We start from the raw sequence: 20340 nt of genomic DNA on the forward strand, positions 1-20340 counted from the left end.
CAGCAGAGGTGAAGAAATAAATGAAAATTATAAGACTAAGCAAGGAATTCAGAAAAAAGTATCGATATGATTATATCTATGGTTTTTTTTTTAAAAAAAAAATGAATAAATGAATGAAAAATGAAAAAAATATGATCACGAATCATAGAATAGATTAAAAAATAGGAAAAAATATACCACTCACCACAATAATCTACGACACTAATTAAAATTAATAATGAAATAGTATGATTTGAGCAAATATTTTAAAAGCAATTGATATACAGGGTATTTCCTGTAAAAAAAAAATTATGAGTCACTAATAAGGTAATATTAATAATAACATAATATGTATGAACAAATCTTCAGATCAATGCAAAGTTTAATTTCATTATCTCAACATCATCTTCTATCTTCACAAAACATCAAGTAATAATAAAATGACATGTTTAACTTGTCATTTATCATTATAGTTCTATGGAAGATGTCGATTGTAATCGATCTACGATTTAGTTTCCATTTGAGTGTTTAAACCATTGAAATTTCCTGAATTTGATTTTCCATGGTCCCCAAAACATAGAATAACACAAAATGACAGATTTAACTTGTCATATATCAGTATAGTTCTACGCAAGACGTCAATTATAATGGATCTACGATTGGATTTCCATTTGAGTGTTTAAATCATTGAAATTTCCTGATTTTGATTTTCTATGGTCCACAAAACATAGAATAACACAAAATGACAGGTTTAACTTGTCATTATAGTTCTATGGAAACATCGAATATATATGCATAAAATGACATATTTAACATTTAACTTCTCATTTGTCTTTATAGTTTTATGAAAAACGTCGATTAAAGTCGTTTACGATTCTAGTTTTCATTTGAGTGTTTAAACCAATTGAACTTCACGAATTTGATGTTTTATGGACCACAAAACATATAGTGTCATTGATTGAAGATCTCTTCTGGTTAATCGTTAGTTTTTTTTTATTTTTGAATACAGGTACAAATTTCGACGTTACAGCTACTTTCAGTCTTTATCAAAATAAAAACATAATAAATATTTGTCGAAATAAAAATTTTGATAAAGATTGAAAGTGTCAAAGCATCAAAATTTCTACTTATCCTCAAAAATATAAAAAAAGAACTAAACAAACGTATTAAAAGGTATAAGAATAAGGAAGTAATGAAATTAATAGTTCTTGACGTTCTGTTTTTTAACTATTTAAATAATTAATTAAAAGAATTTCTCGATGATTTGACTGTAGGAGTAAAGAGAATATTAAAATTAAACCGTATAAAAATCAACTGCCAGATAAAAACTTTCAAAGTTATGTCACCCCCAATTAACCCCCCAGGAAGCTGCGATCTTCTTCACCTAATACCCTCAACAGCATATCAAAATTGGTATTTTTAATTTACAGGGTATTAAGAAAAAGTTTTTTTCGAAATATTTATATTTCTACTCACAATGTGTCTAATGTACCTCGTAGATATTTCACCTGAAGGATTTAACCGAGGAAGAGACCCAAATGCATGTCGGTCGAAATTATGACATCGTACTTTAGCGATAATATATTGTAGATAACTGGTATACTCGAGGGCTCTTAGCCAGTTTTGAAATTCAAATGACCGTCGTGATTGTCGTAGGTGGCTAAATTTATTTTTCAACTGTTTTTACGAGAGATCTCGGATTACAGACACACATCTAGACCGATCTGTAATTTGATTAAAATCGTAATAGGTACGGCCAGAGCAATTTATTTAAATTTATAACCTCATCATAGATGGTAACAACAATTTAACCTCTTGCTCGAGTCTGATCTGCGAGCAAATTACACTCGACTATTCTGGAATGAATTATACCAACTTTTACATAAAAGGTGCCTTTCCTATAATTTTTTTTACTATTCTAATGTTGATTAATGTCAAAACTGACACTGCCCACTGTCATTCAATAACCAACTAACCTTGTAACTTATTTCGAATACCAACTTCTTCTCTATTTCTTATTGAATATGATCTTCTACATTTACTTGCAATTTCACTCATATTTTAAAACAAATCTTCATTATATCCTTCAAAATAGGCTTCTATTGAGCAAATACAAACGTCAATTAATTCATGACGCGTTCCCGGTAACGGAAATTTGAGTTTTGAAAACAGGAAAATGTCTCATCGAGCTAAATATGGCAACTTTGGTGACTAAATCTCTTTTCGTGTTTGGTCGACAACAATCAGTCGCTATCATTCTAGAATGTGATTGTTTGGTCAAGAATTCAAGAACCATCTGATCATAGAACTTTTACATCGAATTGATACACGTAGATGCCTTAAAATGGTCATAAAGTACTATGGAGAACACTGTGATTGAGTGGTGAATTTCATTTCGTGTTTGGTCGACAAAAATCAGTCGCTAATATTCTGGAATGTGATTGTTTGGTCAAGAATTCAAGAACCATCTGATCACAGAACTTTTACATCGAATTGATCCACGTAGATGCCTTAAAATGGTCATAAAGTACTATGGAGAACACTGTGATTGAGTGGTGAATTTCATTTCGTGTTTGGTCGACAAAAATCAGTCGCTATCATTCTGGAATGTGATTGTTTGGTCAAGAATTCAAGAACCATCTGATCACAGAACTTTTACATCGAATTGATCCACGTAGATGCCTTAAAATGGTCATAAAGTACTATGGAGAACACGGTGATTGAGTGGTGACTCTCATTCCGTGTTTGGTCGACAAAAATCAGTCGCTATCATTCTGGAATGTGATTGTTTGGTCAAGAATTCAAGAACCATCTGATCACAGAACTTTTACATCGAATTGATCCACGTAGATGCCTTAAAATGGTCATAAAGTACTATGGAGAACACTGTGATTGAGTGGTGAATTTCATTTCGTGTTTGGTCGACAAAAATCAGTCGCTATCATTCTGGAATGTGATTGTTTGGTCAAGAATTCAAGAACCATCTGATCACAGAACTTTTACATTGAATTGATCCACGTAGATGCCTTAAAATGGTCATAAAGTACTATGGAGAACACGGTGATTGAGTGGTGACTCTCATTCCGTGTTTGGTCGACAAAAATCAGTCGCTATCATTCTGGAATGTGATTGTTTGATCAAGAATTCAAGAACCATCTGATCACAGCACTTTTACATCGAATTGATCCACGTAGATGCCTTAAAATGGTCATAAAGTACTATGGAGAACACGGTGATTGAGTGGTGACTCTCATTCCGTGTTTGGTCGACAAAAATCAGTAGCTATCATTCTGGAATGTGATGGTTTGGTCAAGAATTCAATAACCATCTGATCACAGAAATTTTACATTGAATTGCTCCACGTAGATGCCTTAAAATGGTCATAAAGTACTATGGAGAACACGGTGATTGAGTGGTGACTTTCATTTTGTGTTTGGTCGACAACAATCAGTCGCTATCATTTTGGAATGTGATTGTTTGATCAAGAATTCAAGAACCATCTGATCACAGAATTTTCACATCGAATTGCTCCACGTAGATGCCTTAAAATGGTCATAAAGTACTATGGAGAACACGGTGATTGAGTGGTGACTTTCATTTCGTGTTTGGTCGACAACAATCAGTCGCTATCATTCTGGAATGTGATTGTTTGGTCAAGAATTCAAGAACCATCTGATAACACAACTTTTACAACGAATTGATCCACGTAGATGCCTTAAAATGATCATAAAATACTATGGAGGACACGGTGATTGAGTGGTGACTTTCATTTCGTGTTTGGTCGACAAAAATCAGTCTCTATCATTCTGGAATGTGATTGTTTGGTCAAGAATTCAAGAACCCTCTGATCACAGAATTTTCACATCGAATTGCTCCACGTAGATGCCTTAAAATGATCATAAAGTACTATGGAGAACACGGTGATTGAGTGGTGACTCTCATTTCGCGTTTGGTCGACAAAAATCAGTCGCTATCATTCTGGAATGTCATTGGTTGGTCAAGAATTCAAGAACCATCCGATCACAGAACTTTTACATCGAATTGCTCCACGTAGATGCCTTAAAATGGTCATAAAGTACTATGGAGAACACGGTGATTGAGTGGTGACTCTCATTTCGCGTTTGGTCGACAAAAATCAGTCGCTATCATTATGGAATGTGATTGTTTGATCAAGAATTCAAGAACTATCTGAGCACAGAACTTTTACTTCAAATTGATCCACGTAGATGCCTTAAAACGGTCATAAAGTACTGTGGAGAACACGGTGATTGAGTGGTGACTTTCATTTTGTGTTTGGTCGACAACAATCAGTCCCTATCATTTTGGAATGTGATTGTTTGATCAAGAATTCAAGAACCATCTGATCACAGAATTTTCACATCGAATTGCTCCACGTAGATGCCTTAAAATGGTCATAAGGTACTATGGAGAACACGGTGATTGAGTGGTGACTTTCATTTCGTGTTTGGTCGACAAAAATCAGTCGCTATCATTCTGGAATGTGATTGGTTGATCAAGAATTCAAGAACCATCCGATCAGAGAACTTTTACATCGAATTGCTCCACGTAGATGCCTTAAAATTGTCATAAAGTACTATGGAGAACACGGTGATTGAGTGGTGACTCTCATTTCGAGTTTGGTCGACAAAAATCAGTCGCTATCATTCTGGAATGTGATTGGTTGGTCAAGAATTCAAGAACCATCCGATCAGAGAACTTTTACATCGAATTGATCCACGTAGATGCCATAAAATGGTCATAAAGTACTATGGAGAACACGATGATTGAGTGGTGACTATCATTTCGCGTTTGGTCGACAAAAAACTGTCGCTATCATTCTGGAATGTGATTGTTTGGTCAAGAATTCATGAACTACCTGATTACAAAACTTTTACAACAAATTAATACACTTAGATGCCTTGAAATTGTCATAAAGTACTATGGAGAACACGGTGAATGAGTGGTGACTCTCATTTCGTGTTTGGTCGACAAACACCATTAATTCACGAGTACTTCACCTGCCCAGAATTTTTTTATGATACGAAGACTGAATCTAGAAGATAACCTCAACGAAGCACTCAACTTCCAGAGAAAAATCAAGAAAATTTTGAAGATTTCTTTTGTAATAGTCTTTTGTGTAATTTTTGTTTGTTTAAAGTGTCGATGACCAGCTAGTTATTGACCAGTGTAGTTATTGACAAGCCGACTCTGTTATATCGTATCAAATTCATTCTACGCTCGTTGAAATTGTTTAAACAAATAATCTAGAGAATATGAGATAACTTAAACATAGTTATCATTGTAATTATGTCAAATTTACGACTATCATTAGGTGTAATATCTCGAAGGTAAATTTCTGAAATTCGATGTTGATGCCTACTGAATAATGACCGTTAATAAAAGGCTAATCGCAATATTCACGTTATTAAAATTAATAAGAACCACGGGTTCTTCGAAAAAGATGAGAAATTTATACGAGACGATCATAAATTAAATAATTAAATAACGATTTTGTATATAACAGTAATTTTAATGTACCTTATTGAAAACTATATGGAATTGGAAAATATTCGAAATAAAAGTATGAAAAATAACTAGGAATGTATTAGGACCTTTTAAACATCGATTTTTATCTCCTTCAAGAGCAATTTAGTACAAAATGAAGAAGATATACTCAAAGAAGAAGACCCCCAGGTCTTACGAGGTAAACCAAACACAGAAGATAACTAGGATCGGAATTAGAAGCAAATTGGTACTTCAAACAGTTGTAAATTCGACGCTAACAAATCGCTCAACAATGTGAAAAACGTCTTAAAAACGGGCTCTGTTGCCGACGCGCCGCTTTACCTGCAATCAGGTAGTTCCAGAATTATATTTCATGGTCGGATGAAGCAGCTTTCAAGCTGAACGATACGGTGAATCAGCATAAAAGCGTGTACTGGAACTACCAGAATCCTTACGTCTTCATTGAAGAAGAATTAACCCCGCATTTGGTATGTGTGTGAGCAGATATCCATGCGGAAGGTCTAATGATCTGTACCTATTCGAAAGTCACCCGAAGGACCGAAAATTTACGTCTACAAATGGACAACGATTCACGGTTAGTCAGAAAAGGTTTTGTTAAGTGGCCTGCACTATCCTGAGACTTGACATCCTGTGATTTCTTCTTGTGGGGTACTCTAGCATCCAACTAGACCTCCGAGCTGCACTTGAAAAAGAATTTGCGGACATGCTCCGTTGTCATAAAAGCATTTAAGATGGGTATCAATTTGAACATTTGAAGTAACCTTTTATCGAATTCCTGTTGTAATTTGAATGTTTTTGCCCGCCTCATCGTCTTATCATTATGCAACAGCAGCTCGAAATCGTCTAAATCATCATCACAGCAAAAGATAAACTCTTTAATTTACTTCAGACCCGTTCAATAGAAGTTTTTTCTGCATTTTTTTCGCGCAAAGTATTTGGTAGAAGATGTGACGAAATTTAAGAACAATTACGGATAAATGAAAGACTGCGTTTTGTATTAGTGATATTTAGATCATCGGCGATGTTGATGGAGTTTCTGGAAAAGTTGGTTCGAGGAAATGCCTGTCATCAGCATTTTCTTATGTTGGATGACGACATGTAAATACTCGATTCTACATTCATAATTCACCCCGTATCACATTTTAATTATAAGCAATTATCTTAATAATTATAAATGACTTTTAGTTTATACAAATATATGTATATATAAAAAAACGTTACAAATTAAATTGAAAGTGCAAATTGTGTGAGAAAATAACAATATACGTTATTACGAGGTCATTCGTCAGTAGTGGTCAAGCTCGTTTTGAAAATTTATCTTCAGGGTGAAAGAAATCGGCAATTGTTGTAACTTCGTGTCAGGATTCGTTATATAATAACAATTTTTTATCTTTTTTTAACTTCATCGTCATCTACTCTAATTTTCTACTTATAATTTTATCGAATAATCTAATAAAATAAACATAAAATCCAATATTTTAGATAAACAAAGTAACAAAAGATTTAGATTAGATTTAGATCCACCTGGCTCTTGAAACTGCTTCTTGACGTGTTAAAAATCGCTAGCCAATGAAGTTAACACGACAAAAAAACATCCCCGGTAATTTTACTAACATAAAAACGTTGAATTTGAAATTGGTAAACTTAAAATTTGTTCTGGGACTACAATTCATTTTATAATTCATAAAAAATTTATTTGTGATAGAATTATACCACACTGTATATATGTATATATGTAAATATGTTTTTGACATATTGGATGAGTTTTATTACAGAAAGTAAAAGTCAAAATCAAACTAGTGGATTTATAAAAATGTACGTTAGAATTTTATTCGATTATGCTTTAAAAAACTGATTCACATAGACTTCGAGTATGGTCCAACAAAGAAAACACAAAAATTTTGGAAAATTAAAGATTGTGACTTTTGACAGCAGATACACAAGATGGTTGACATACGACAGATAACTTACGAGAGCCACCATTTTGATTTCACATGAATACTGATACCTGAAGTAGAACGTCAACTTTGTTATGAAATAAAAACAAAGAAATAAACGATTTAGATTAGATTTAGATCCACCTGGGCCTTGAAACAGCTTCTTCACGTAGTGAAAATTTTATTTTTAGTTAGAAACAGACCAAAAAAAAAACATGCCCGGTAATATTAGTTTCATTTTACTAACATAAAAACGTTGAATTTGAAATTGGTAAACTTAAAATTTGTTCTGGGACTACAATTCATTTTAAAATTCAGAAAAAATTTATTTGTAATGGAATTACATCACACTGTATATATGTAAATATCGTTTTGACATATTGGATGGGTTTTATTAAAGAAAGTAGAAGTTCAAATCAAACTTTTGGATTTATATAAATGTACGTTAGAATTTAAAAATAAAAATGTTTGTAAAGAAAACTTTTATATGTTTTCACGGTACATAAAGCGCGAAAATGTTTTACAACTAACAGGTAAGTGAAAACTAGATCTATAAAGGATTAACTACCGGAAGATATATGATATGTATATGAGAGAAGGTCTATTTACCCCTTAGGGTAAAGGAGGACCGGGCAACTCAAAGAATAGCAGTTTCTCCTTATAAGCACACTTGTTTATTTACATATTTTCTAGCTAATTAGTATTAAATAAAATTATGTCACTATTAAAAATTTAAATTTGATTTTAGAAGACGTAGAAAGTCAAATTAGTTAATTTGCGTTTAAGGGTAAGTTTCCACGCATCTCGACTGACAGACTGATGATACTTATAAAAAAAGAGAGGTTAGATCATAAGGAAATGATTCCTGAAACATAACAAAGCAAAAAAAGAAAAAAAGAATTATAAAAAAATGATCGATTTAGGTACAAACTTGATCCAAAATTTTGGTGCATTAGTGGGGGTTGATTTTAGTAGATTCCCTTCAAAAAGATGGATGGATTCATGGACATCAACATCTCAAAGATGACAAGTTGAAAACTCTAGGTCTAAAGCGTACAATACAATGAAAAAGAAGAAGAAAACCTACAAGTTACAACTGTTGATTATATTAATGATAAAAGATTAAAATGATAAAAGATTGAAGCGAAATTGTCATAATGTAGATAGATCTAGATATAACTAGATTATTGGACGCAAATGACGTCAAGATTTATGGAGGCGTCTTCCGTTTTGCATCTCGTACACCCTGATGATTTTTTATTATTTTTCTTATAATGACATAAAATTAAATTAATGGAAAGTCGAATATCATGACATAATTAACCTACAATACATATATAGGGTGATTTAAATAAGGGGAAAATGAAAATTGAAACATAATTGGGGCTTAATCTATTGGAAATTTTCATTACGTCATCTGTATTCAAGATGTAGGACGTTGAACCAAAAATAAATACGCATTTTTAATGATTTTGCCGAAACTACTGGCAACCTTGCAATAAAATTTTATTCGATTATGCTTTAGAATGATTGTGACTTTTGACAGACGATACACAAGATGGTTGACATACGACAGATAACTTACGAGAGCCACCATTTTGATTTGACATGAAACTAGATACGTAGAAACTGTCAACACTGTAATATTTGATGATTTTATTGTAGGAAGACATTCTTTATAATATATCGTGTCATAGATTTGACATTATGGTATATAAAAGCGAGTAAAATTAACTAATATAATATCAAAACAATTTACCGCATTCAAATTCTTATTTCCATATAAACAATGATGATGGTTACGCCCAAAACGTCGTCGACGCCTAAAATAAATGTTAATATAAACAATCTAAGAAGACGCGCTTCGATTATATACAGCGTGTTATCATTTACATATAATATAATGTATTATTCTCATTTAATAACAATGCAGGAGAGGTGTGAGATTACGTCTCGTTTTTATCGTTTCGCATACGAGATGAGCGAACTAAATAATGAAAAGAGAAGGAAATATTTTTTATATCGAAGCGATTTGTTGTAATAGTCAACAATAAGATGTTATACAGGGTGTAGAAGATTTAATTTTTCATTTTATTTAAGTGAATAGAATTTGTATGCGATACAAACAATAATCACTCGAATGACAGATGATAGGGTGGTAAAAATAGCAAGGGATGAAACTCCGATTTGTATACCGTGTAGAAGATCACTTAAGAGGACGATCTAGCACCAGTAATGTAAAATTTTTCCCACTTTTTATTTTCAATGAAACCCATTTACTCGGGGGTGTTTAAACAAATTTTAGTTGAGCTAAACTACATAATGTAACCGAGTTTGTAAGTGATAACGACTGTAAATCATCAGTCATATGCTGGATTATGTTATAGCTTAGAAAATTTAATAAAAATTGGCAAAATAAACGCGTGACAACTATTTTCAAAATTTTAAGTTTACTACTATGGTGTTTGAATTGAAAATATAAAATATGAAAAAATTAAAAAAAAAATAATCGAATTCTGCAATAAATTCTACGCATTTTTCATTATACTATCTCTTGAAATAACATATGGGGGAGAGTGGGAACTGGGAAATGCTTCTAAGCCCGGTTCTGCTCAACCGATTTTTACAAATTTGATACTGTTAGAAAGATTTTTTGTCGAGTACTACAGAAATTCGATTATAATTAATCGCTAAGAAATCACAAATTCACAACTTAGGTAACTACGTAATTGTGTTAAAAATGTAGTCCATAATTTATTTGCCCACCCTATATAAAAAATAACATCAAGTTTATCCCGGAATAACATTGAGATAAATGCAAAAATGTGTCTGAAAAAAATCCATAGACAAAATAAGATAAACGGTTTGGTTCACTCTGTATAAATTACAGTTAGTTAGTTTTTGTTGAAGCGACCAATTAAAAAAATAATCTAATTCTGCAACAAATTCCATGCATTTTTCATTATATTCAAATCTATCTCTTGAAAAAACATGTGGGGGAGAGTGGGAAACTTATTATGAAAAAATGCTTCTAAGTCCGGTTCTGCTTAACCGATTTTCACAAAATTAATATTGATCGAAAATTCTTTTCTCTATTGATACAAAAATTTAATTATAATTAATCAATAACAAATCACAAATTCAGTATTTAGATAACTACGTAATTGTGTTAAAAATGTAGTCCATGATTTAGTTGCCTACCCGGTACAAAAAATTACAACAAGTTTATGTCGCTATCCCGGAAGAGCATTGAGATAAATGCAAAAATGTGTCAAATTGAAAAAAATCCATAGACAAAATAAGATAAACGGTTTGGTTCACTCTGTATAAACTACATGTTAGTTTTTGTTCACGCGACCAATTAAAAAAATAAATAACATTTCGTATTATACCTAAAAACATGTTGTAGATCAAATATAACAACATGAAACGTATATAAACAAATTCTGTGTCGATGTAGGAAGAAGTTTTGATGTCTAAAAGGCTGTTCGGTTGAGTGCATCACAGGAATGTGTTGTTCGTGATTAGAACTAGGCGGACTTGCATTGGCATTTTATTTGTTCCCTTTCCGGTCATGTGCAACTGCTCCTTAAATTAGATGACCAGTGGTGTACAATCAGCACACTCTTTATAACAGAACATTAATACGAGTGTTCTCGCATATATAAACCTGATTATGAACGCTATTTTATAAGAAAATTGATATTTCAAACTAGAAGAATAGTTAATACGTCGTGTCACTGACACACAGATGGCGCTACTACTGTCAAAACCATATGACGTTTATGGAGTACCAACTTTTAAAAGATTATGTGTCAATTGGCATGACGTTTCGAGCTATTTGAAGTTCATTCATATCATTGAATAACCACAAGTAAATTAATAGAAAACTGTATTGCTCAATCGAAGATACACTCAATTTTGAAGGTTCAAACGATTCAAATAGGCTTAGCATTGGAAAAGAAGATATATTGGAGCGAAACTAATTATTGGGGCAACATACAGGGGCTAAAATTAACCTCGAGTGAACCCGCCTTTACAATGTATTCATGGTTTAGAAAAAACCACAACTTTCGATGGTGTTCCTGGATATAATCTTCAGTTTTTAGATTCTCAAAAGCACGTTCTTTTAGTATTAACGAAAATTTCTCTTTTGACTGTAGATAGAACCTAAATATTCTTAAATAGATGATGGATCTTACTTAATATTTTCCTACCAATACAATAAAAATTTTAGGTTATCCACGATGTTCTAGAATAACCCACAGCATTAAAGGGTAGTTTAGGAAGCTCCACAATGATCTATGATATTTCTGAATAAAACAGAATCGAGAAAATTCTAAACTATGATTCTAAATACTAACAAATAGAAATGTTTGATGTGGAGTCGCTGGGGACGATGTCCAAACTGTTTACTATCGATTTGTATTATTAATTATTGACCAGTTGCTTTACTGCTTTCCAATTTGTTTAAACGAATTTATATTCGATTAAAAGTATCATTTGCCCCTGGTATGTTTCATCTAATCTAATCTGAATGTTGCCAACAGCGGCAGCAAAGTGGGTGGAGAGAAGACATTCATATTAGACATGGTCTAACTGTACAAAGAGGAACCCAGCAGATCCATATTCATACACGCGGTACGGAGATTTATATCGGCCTTCATTCGGTTAAATTCATTGCGACTACGACGTTTAATATACCAGAATGTGAAATATATCATGGAAACTGCGTGGTAATTTGAGATCATTGCACTATATTTTTTTTTACAAAAAATAACGTCGAAATTCACTAAAAAGAAAACGAAGTTTTCAAGTATCAGTAACACATTCTGAATAAATACATCATTAAAATGTCGAACTTGATGATGACATTTCCTAATATTTTTCTTTAAAAAAATAAACTTCTGCTACAAGATTAATGAATTTCCGATATGTCAGTTGGTCAAGGCGATAATAGATGGTGTCCAAATATTTTAAAATTCTGAATTTATATTATTTATAATCTTCTAGATTTATGAACAACTTTATCTTAATTAATATCATTCCAAATCGTTGAATTACATATTTAAAAAAAAAGAAAGGTAGATAATATTAGAAAAAGAGTCTTCATAAAAGTTAATTCAAACTATGGAAGTACGAGGATGGTTCCAGAAGTACTTAGACCAAGCTAACCAACGTAGCAGCATCAAACTTCAAATATCTCTAGGTTAAGCCAGGTACTTCTGGTACCATCCTCGTATGAAATCATTTGAATCGTAGATAGAAGTTGACTTATGAATAAATTGACATTGACATTTGACATTCAAACTTTGAAATGATCTGTTTTAGTAAGTGAAGGATATGAAATCAAGTTTCTTCTCAAGTAACTTATGATGAAAGTTCTGGTTTAATAATTTAGTACCTCAGACATCAGCGAGTTATAGTGAAGAATATTTTACACCATTAGACGTTCAAAGAATGTTTAGAAATCATAAAATGCTTCTTGATCGCGTCAAACGAATTACTTGACCATTATTTTCAAAGAAGAACGCCATATTGTAAAAACTCTCAATTTGAAATCAATCACTTGCCATAAAATTGATACTCCTCGTATATATATAACAAGCATACCGCTATTCACTTTCTATTTCATTCGTTCATCAAATCGGTGAAATTGATACCGATGTTAATAAACTCCCAACGTGTTTTTTATTATTCGTATTTTAGTTTTCATAATACGATGTTTTCAACAACTAATTCTTTAAACTTGACGTGGTCTAGTTGGATACCGAGTTTGGATTTCCAGTTCGCATGAACGATCAGGTTGCATAGATGTTAGAAACAGGTCTAAGAGGCTAGCGAAATCACTATCTCGATCGGGGATTATGGTTAATTCATTGATAAGTTGGGTTAGTTCGCGACTGTTTAGTCAACCAACTGGATGATTTGATTGCAGGTAAAGTTTAGCTTCGAGAAAAGCTTCCCCTCAATAATAAACTGTAAAAACAATTGGTGCCAAAACACCATACAAGAAATAAACAGAAATACCATTAAATGGTAAGAGCAGAGCTATAATCCGGGACACACCGGAGCGAAGGGAAATTATATAGCTGATAAGCTCGGTAAAGCCGGGGCATCATGGAACCCGAATCTTTCTGTAGTATCATCTACAGAACAATGGGAAAAGCACTGGAAAAGAAGGTAAACCAATTATTGAGACAACCTACAAGGGCTGAGACTGGCAAAGACTCTTTTGGGAAAATATAACCTGAGAAGATCTGCTGAATGTATCAAATCTACGAATACTAACTGGAGTTCTATTGGGGCCTCAATAACTACCTGAAGAGTCATTTTAAACCACATTACATCGAATTTTGGTCAATATTTTTTTTCTCTTCCTTAATGAAGCCGGCGATTCCTGAATCGAGTGTATCCAGGATATGAGGTCCCTTCGACTGCAGATGTTGATGTACAGCGTTTATATTCTTATATTACATAAATCTACCTTCAAATTTTTTTTGCCTGGTGGTTCCTTCAGACTAGCCTCCACCCGGAAATCCAAACGGGGAGCTTGTTTAGCTCCTTTTGGTCTAGAAGCTGCCATCATGCTATATTTGGACCACATCTACCACAAAAAATAGGAGATGAAGCAACCATCAACAGAAATAAATGTAGAATAGCAGTAAAGCAGCAAGTCTTGTGTCTATAAGACCTGTTAAGCTGATTTTCCACACGTGATACACACCAAATAAAAACAATACGATCGACTTCGATTTTGGTATTTTTTATAACGATTTCGACAAATAATCGTCGTCTATTTGGTTGATTTCCTTTTCAGGATGTGAAATGGAAAAGTTCGTATACGAATTTCACAAGAAATGCCTTTGTTCAAAAAGTATAAAGCACAGCATGTTCCCGCGTCTAACAGGGACTAAACTACAATCATAAACACCGAAGAAATAATTAACAATTGAAGAATTATAAAGAAAACTTATACCAAAGTTTTAACTTGGATTATGGGGTGATAAAAAACTTTCGAATGGTTTCATCCCTTCATATTTGAATCATCATTTTCTAACACTGTATATTTTATTTACAAATTACAATTTAGCGAATGAAAGATACCTTGAGAGCGATCAAATTTGTACGATTATTTTTTAATCGATAAATTTGTTTTTAGTTAACTCAATTATCTATAATAAAAGTTCATCGCTTCTTCCGCGATCATAAACAATTTGCATATGTCCTTAGTAACATGGCCACACCCAATCAAAATACCAAATCATATTATTTATTCAAAAATTTTACTAAAAACTCGATTAGTAAAGTAGGCAATCACGCAGAAGACGCCTGGAACAATATTCACGGAAAAAAGTGGGTCAATTATTGAAAATAAAATTTATTAATCGAGTTTGTTATGTTGTAGCAAGACAAGGTTAGCTGGTACTGCTCAGAAAGTGAATCAATCATGTTGGGGATTCCGAATGATGGGCGATGGGCCCATGCAGCGTATGTATTATGTACAAATTGACCAATGTCCTTGGAACCGGTTACCAGACTTTTGTTATAAATTAAAACAGATGCTTTTTAATGACCTAAATGATATGCGTGTGGTCATTTGCAATATATACAGGATGTACTAGTTATTTTTATATATAAAGTTGCAACTATTAAATTTATTACGGAAATATAAATAGAAAATACATAAAAGATATAAAAAGAAATAGAAGTAAATAACTAAGATGGAAGAAACATGAAATAACAGCAAAACAATGGAAATATAAAAAACAAATATTGACACAAGAGCAAAAAAAGAAAGAAAAAAGACAAAAAGAACATAAATAATGACATTAAAGGAAAAAATAGAGATGTAAGAAGAAGCAAGAACAAAGGAAATATCCTTTTAAAAAAAGGAGACATTTTAGAACCAGTTAAAAGTAGAGAGAGGTATAAACATAGAAAAAAAGTAGGAGGAAAAGAAAAATAAACAAAAAATAGTTAAAGAAAACGAGACTGAAAAAAGAGAAGGAACAAAGAAATAATGGTGAAAGTACGAGAATATGAAAAGAAAATTAGAAAAGTTAAAGAGAAAAGTGGAAAATAGAGAACATAAAAAAGCTCTAAAGTAAAAATGTTGAAGAAAAATGAGAAGAAACAAAAGAAGAGAAAATACGAATAAATAAATGACAGGAAATAGAGGAGAAAACAAGAAGAAATGGTAAATAAAAAAACGATGCATAAAAGAAAGGAAGTAAAAGTGGACGAGAAAAAAAATTGCGGAGACAAAGACAAGAGTGGAATATCAAAAAAAGAGGTATTAATTCATCGATAATGAAAATAAGAGGATAAAAGAAGAGAGAAAAAAAAGATTAAAGAAAGAAGAAAATAGGAGATAATACAAAGAAAGAAACGAAAATTGGGGAGCGAAAACATTGGAATGTAAAAGTTGAGAACAAAACACATGGAAAGAAAAGAACAAGTAGAAAAATTATAAGAAGAATGAGAAAAAGAAAATGAAAATACGCAAAAAGAATAGGGAAAATATAAAGAGACAGAAATGAACAACGATTAGGAAAAGTTAGGAAAAAGAAGAAGGAAAATGGAGAAAATAGGGACGAAGTGGATATTTGTATCGATATAATGAGGAAAAGGAAATGATTCAGATATAAACAATGCTTTTAACCAATGAATAATATGATAAAGGATTGAAGGATTGAAGGATTAAAAGGATTAAAGGATTGGAGGAGAACAACAAAATGAACATGAATAGGGGTCAAAAGAAAAAACAGCAAGTGAAGAAAAGGAACAAGGATAATAATAATACAAAACACATAATGAAAATACGCAAAAAGAATAAGGGAAAATGAAAAGACAGAAATTAATAGCGATAGAAAAGAAAATACTATAAATATTGTAGAAAAAAATTTGTACGAAGAAAGGTAAATTGAGAAAATAAGGACGAAACGGATATTTGTATCGACATGAAGAGAAGGAAGAAAAATGTAGATGAAAAGGAATAAGGAAAATAATAATAAAAAACACACAATGAAAATTCGCAAAAAGAATAAGGGAAATTTAAAGAACAGAAATAAACAAGGATAGAAAAGAAAATACTATAAATATAAAAAGGTAAATAGAAGTTGATGAAAGGAGTAATGACAAAGTGAGGAAAAACCGGACGAAAAGGATAGTAACGATATAACTAAAAGGGTAAATGTAAATGAAGAAAAAAATAAATCAGAAATATGTAATTTATAATTACAACCGTGCTGTGAGGAAATAAAAGGATAATGAAGAAAAAAAATTAAAACATAAAAGTGTCGGAAAAGAAAAACACAGAGAAGAGAGAGATGAATCAAATAATTGTAATCATATAATGAGAAAAGAGAATTTGGATAACGAAAAAAAAAACAAATAAAAAATAATTTATACTTATAAGCAATAAATAAGAATAAGAATAAGAAAATAAGAGGAAAGAAAAAACTAATTAAAAAGTCCACTTTTATTAATTCCAATTATACAAATTATAATCAATACCACATTCTATTTATATTTATAACTATTTCCAAATAATTTAAATTACGATTCGGCCCAAAATCGTGCTCGGCTAGTCCTTTACCGAATGCTACCAACCGCCCAACCCTAATAAATAACAAACAAAACATTAATTAATAATAGATTATCTGTTCAAACGTTAATATACCCATTAAACGCTCAAGATACGCTTTTTTTTAATGGGAAATCCATTGATTTAATTTTATCTCGTACCAAAGAATTGCGAATTCAGGGCTGGGCCTAACAATTCCGTAAGTAATTAATTTAGAAAGTGTTTATTCTTATACGAGGTGATCGTTGTCGTATTGAATCTCCTAATTTAATACACTAGTAGTTGACGCAGACCTGTGATTTCAAATAACCCCAAAAAAATAAATCTAACGCTATCAAATCATTTGTTGATGTTAAATAATTTATTCAATAAACTCTTTACGTTTTGCATTGTCATTAGGGTTTAGTTGTATCTGTATCAGAATTTCGATTTGACATTTGACATTTTACCGACTTTCAGCGTGTTCGGTACGTCAAACGGATCGTGTTTACAAACAGTGAATAACTTTCGATTGAATTTAACGGGATATATCGAGAATACGGTCCTGTCCTTATTGATTTGATTTTAAACTAATACCGAAGAGTCGCAAATAAGTATTTATTTGAAAACTAATGGGCAGTTGAATTGCGGGGACTTGTTGTAAAGAGAAAGTACTACTATTTAAGTCAAAAAGTAACCTTATGTGTTACAGATCCATTTTTTATTTGGACGAGAAAGTGGACCTGCGATATAGATAATATATAAGGAGTATTTTGTAACCGATGCGGACGACAGGCAGCAACGAGCTTCTCGTTAAATTATTTATTTGTATATATAAATATAGAGGCGCACACGTAGATCAACTAAACATCACGAAGCGGACGGGTTTTAGCTTATTATTTCGACGACGTGACATTGGATTTAATTAAGTATATTTTAGATGTTATCGATTTCGCTCTCGTTAACAATTAACGACTTTTAAAATGTGTTATATATACGAGGTGAATAAGATAATATACATAAATAGACATCTGAAAAGTATTCGGGGGTTATTTGTAGTGTATTGATACCCCTTACAACTTAAGCCGGCTCTGGTGATTAATTTAAATGAAGATTTAATACAATCGGATATACAGGGTGGAAAATTAACGACATCTTCTTGATTACTCGATATATAATTATATAATAATTTACGATCAATTTCAATACGTATAAACTTATTAAACACGATTATCAACTATATACAGGGTGTTTCGAGAATTGATATAGAAAAGTAGGTAAATAACTTGAAAATAAAGCTGTGATATAAAAAAATTCTCTTATACGACCTCTTGTTTCTGAGTTATAAGACTTTAAAGTTGCGAAATCAAAACTTAACACTTCACTAATTATATCGTGTGATTAATACAAAAAAATACATTTTTTTTACCAAATAATCACAGTTAAAGGCAATATAATCATTTCAACGCTTCTCTAACTTCTCGATTCCGTGCTTGTAGAAGGTTTTACCTTTTATTTCAAAATAATCTTCAGTTTCAACGATTGCTTCTTCATTTGATCTAAATTTATTATCGACGAGCTTTTTTTGATATCAACGAATAGTCAATGGTCATTGAGCACTAAATCTGGATAATACGGTGGATGAAGCAGCAATTCCTTCAATTTAATCATCGTTGCTTTCGATTTGTGAATCGGTGCATTGTTTTACTTCGTTTCTCGACACACGAGGCCGTTTCTTTTTAATTTTTGCATTCAAACGATTCAACAACTGTATGTAGTTTTCGTTATTGATTGTAGAGCATGCGCATCCCAAAATATTAAAGTCATAACCTTCACAGTTGACCGTTATGTCTTTGTACGCTTCGGACCTGGTTCACCGGCTGTAGTTCACTCAGACTATGATCGTTTTCATTCCATGTTTCCGTCAGAAGCTAATCCGACGTTAATTTTACAATCATCTAGCCTTCAACTGTAAATTCCTTCATCAAACCTCTATCAACAGTCCATGCGTTGTGCATCGAAGAAATCGAAAGCCTTAGTTCTTATACAAGATCCTACATGAAGTAGCTTCAAAACCCACCGATTCCATCTGCATTTTGTGTCAATATCAACCACGATGATTTGAATAGATTCACGATTTGATTTAAAAATTATGAACGTTTCTTTGAAAGGATTTGAAAAAATAAGGATCACTTTGAACTGAGCCTGAACACAGACTTTTTCAATTAATTATTATAGATTATCATTCATCAGAATGTAGAGACGGGATTACCTTTTTTTAACATCCTGTATAGAAAGAGGCGTAAATATTCTTATACAAACTCAGTTGTTTAATTAACATAAATTTTAATTAATTAAACTGTGAACTCACGATTTATATTTACAAGGTGTGTGATTTTAAACTCTATTTGCAAAACCATCGCACGTGCTTTCAGCAATCATCAAAAATGTTTCAGTACTGTAAACTTCTTTTTTTAATTTATTCTGGCCATCTAAGAAAGAAGTTTACAGCTTCAGAAGTGGGATGGCCAGAATAAATTCAAAAAAAGCTTTTTCAAAAATGATCTTTATTTTAATTCGAATTTCTCTCTTTAGGGAGGGAATTTTGAGAGGTTAGGTGGGTAACACCGATAAACTTCTTTCTTGGATGGCCAGAATAAACTCAAAATAACTTTTTCAAGGATGATCTTTATTTTAATTCGAATTTCGCGCTCTAGAAAGGGAATTTTGAGAGGTGAGGTTGGTAACACCGATCGAGACTTACGTCAGATAAATGTAAACACCCTTTTCAAAATAAGGATCATTTTTGAAAAAAGTTATTTTGAGTTTATTCTGGCCATTCAAGAAAGAAGTTTATCGGTGTTACCAACCTAACCTCTTAAAATTTCCTTTCTAGAGTTCGTAATTCGAATTAAAATATGAAAATGGTTACAGTATTTTTGTTTTTTTTCCCGAAATCCAAGTAAAATAATGTATTTTTCAATGATTTTTCTTCCTTTGAAGGTTTATTGTATTAATTTTATAGTTTGTTTTACGTAAAAAACGAGAAATTACACATACTATTAAAGAAGAAGTATCCACAGCTTAAGAGGATCAAAAACTCCTAAACATAAACATAAAAACAAAAAATATCAGTTATTTCGGGAATATAATACGATGTATCAAATATCACATTCATCTTCTGGTCATTTAGGGAAAGATTAAGGGTAGATTTACCCTAGCTATGAACAGTAAAGTGAAATTGATCTTGATGGTCTTAATTTACATAGTACCTAGAGGTTAATTCCTTGGAATTAGAAATCTGCGTTCCACGAACACAAATTCCGAATC

General features: G+C 32.0%; 1 protein-coding gene across 1 annotated transcript in view; it reads left to right on the forward strand.

Annotated features, from left to right (window-relative positions):
- Positions 1–20340, forward strand: part of LOC130445366 (MDS1 and EVI1 complex locus protein EVI1-A-like) — a 51463-nt gene that overhangs the window by 22546 nt on the left and 8577 nt on the right. The gene's annotated exons all lie outside the window — the stretch shown is intronic.

This window comes from Diorhabda sublineata, chromosome 6 (assembly GCF_026230105.1).
Source record: "Diorhabda sublineata isolate icDioSubl1.1 chromosome 6, icDioSubl1.1, whole genome shotgun sequence".
Taxonomy (NCBI): Eukaryota; Metazoa; Arthropoda; class Insecta; order Coleoptera; family Chrysomelidae; genus Diorhabda; species Diorhabda sublineata.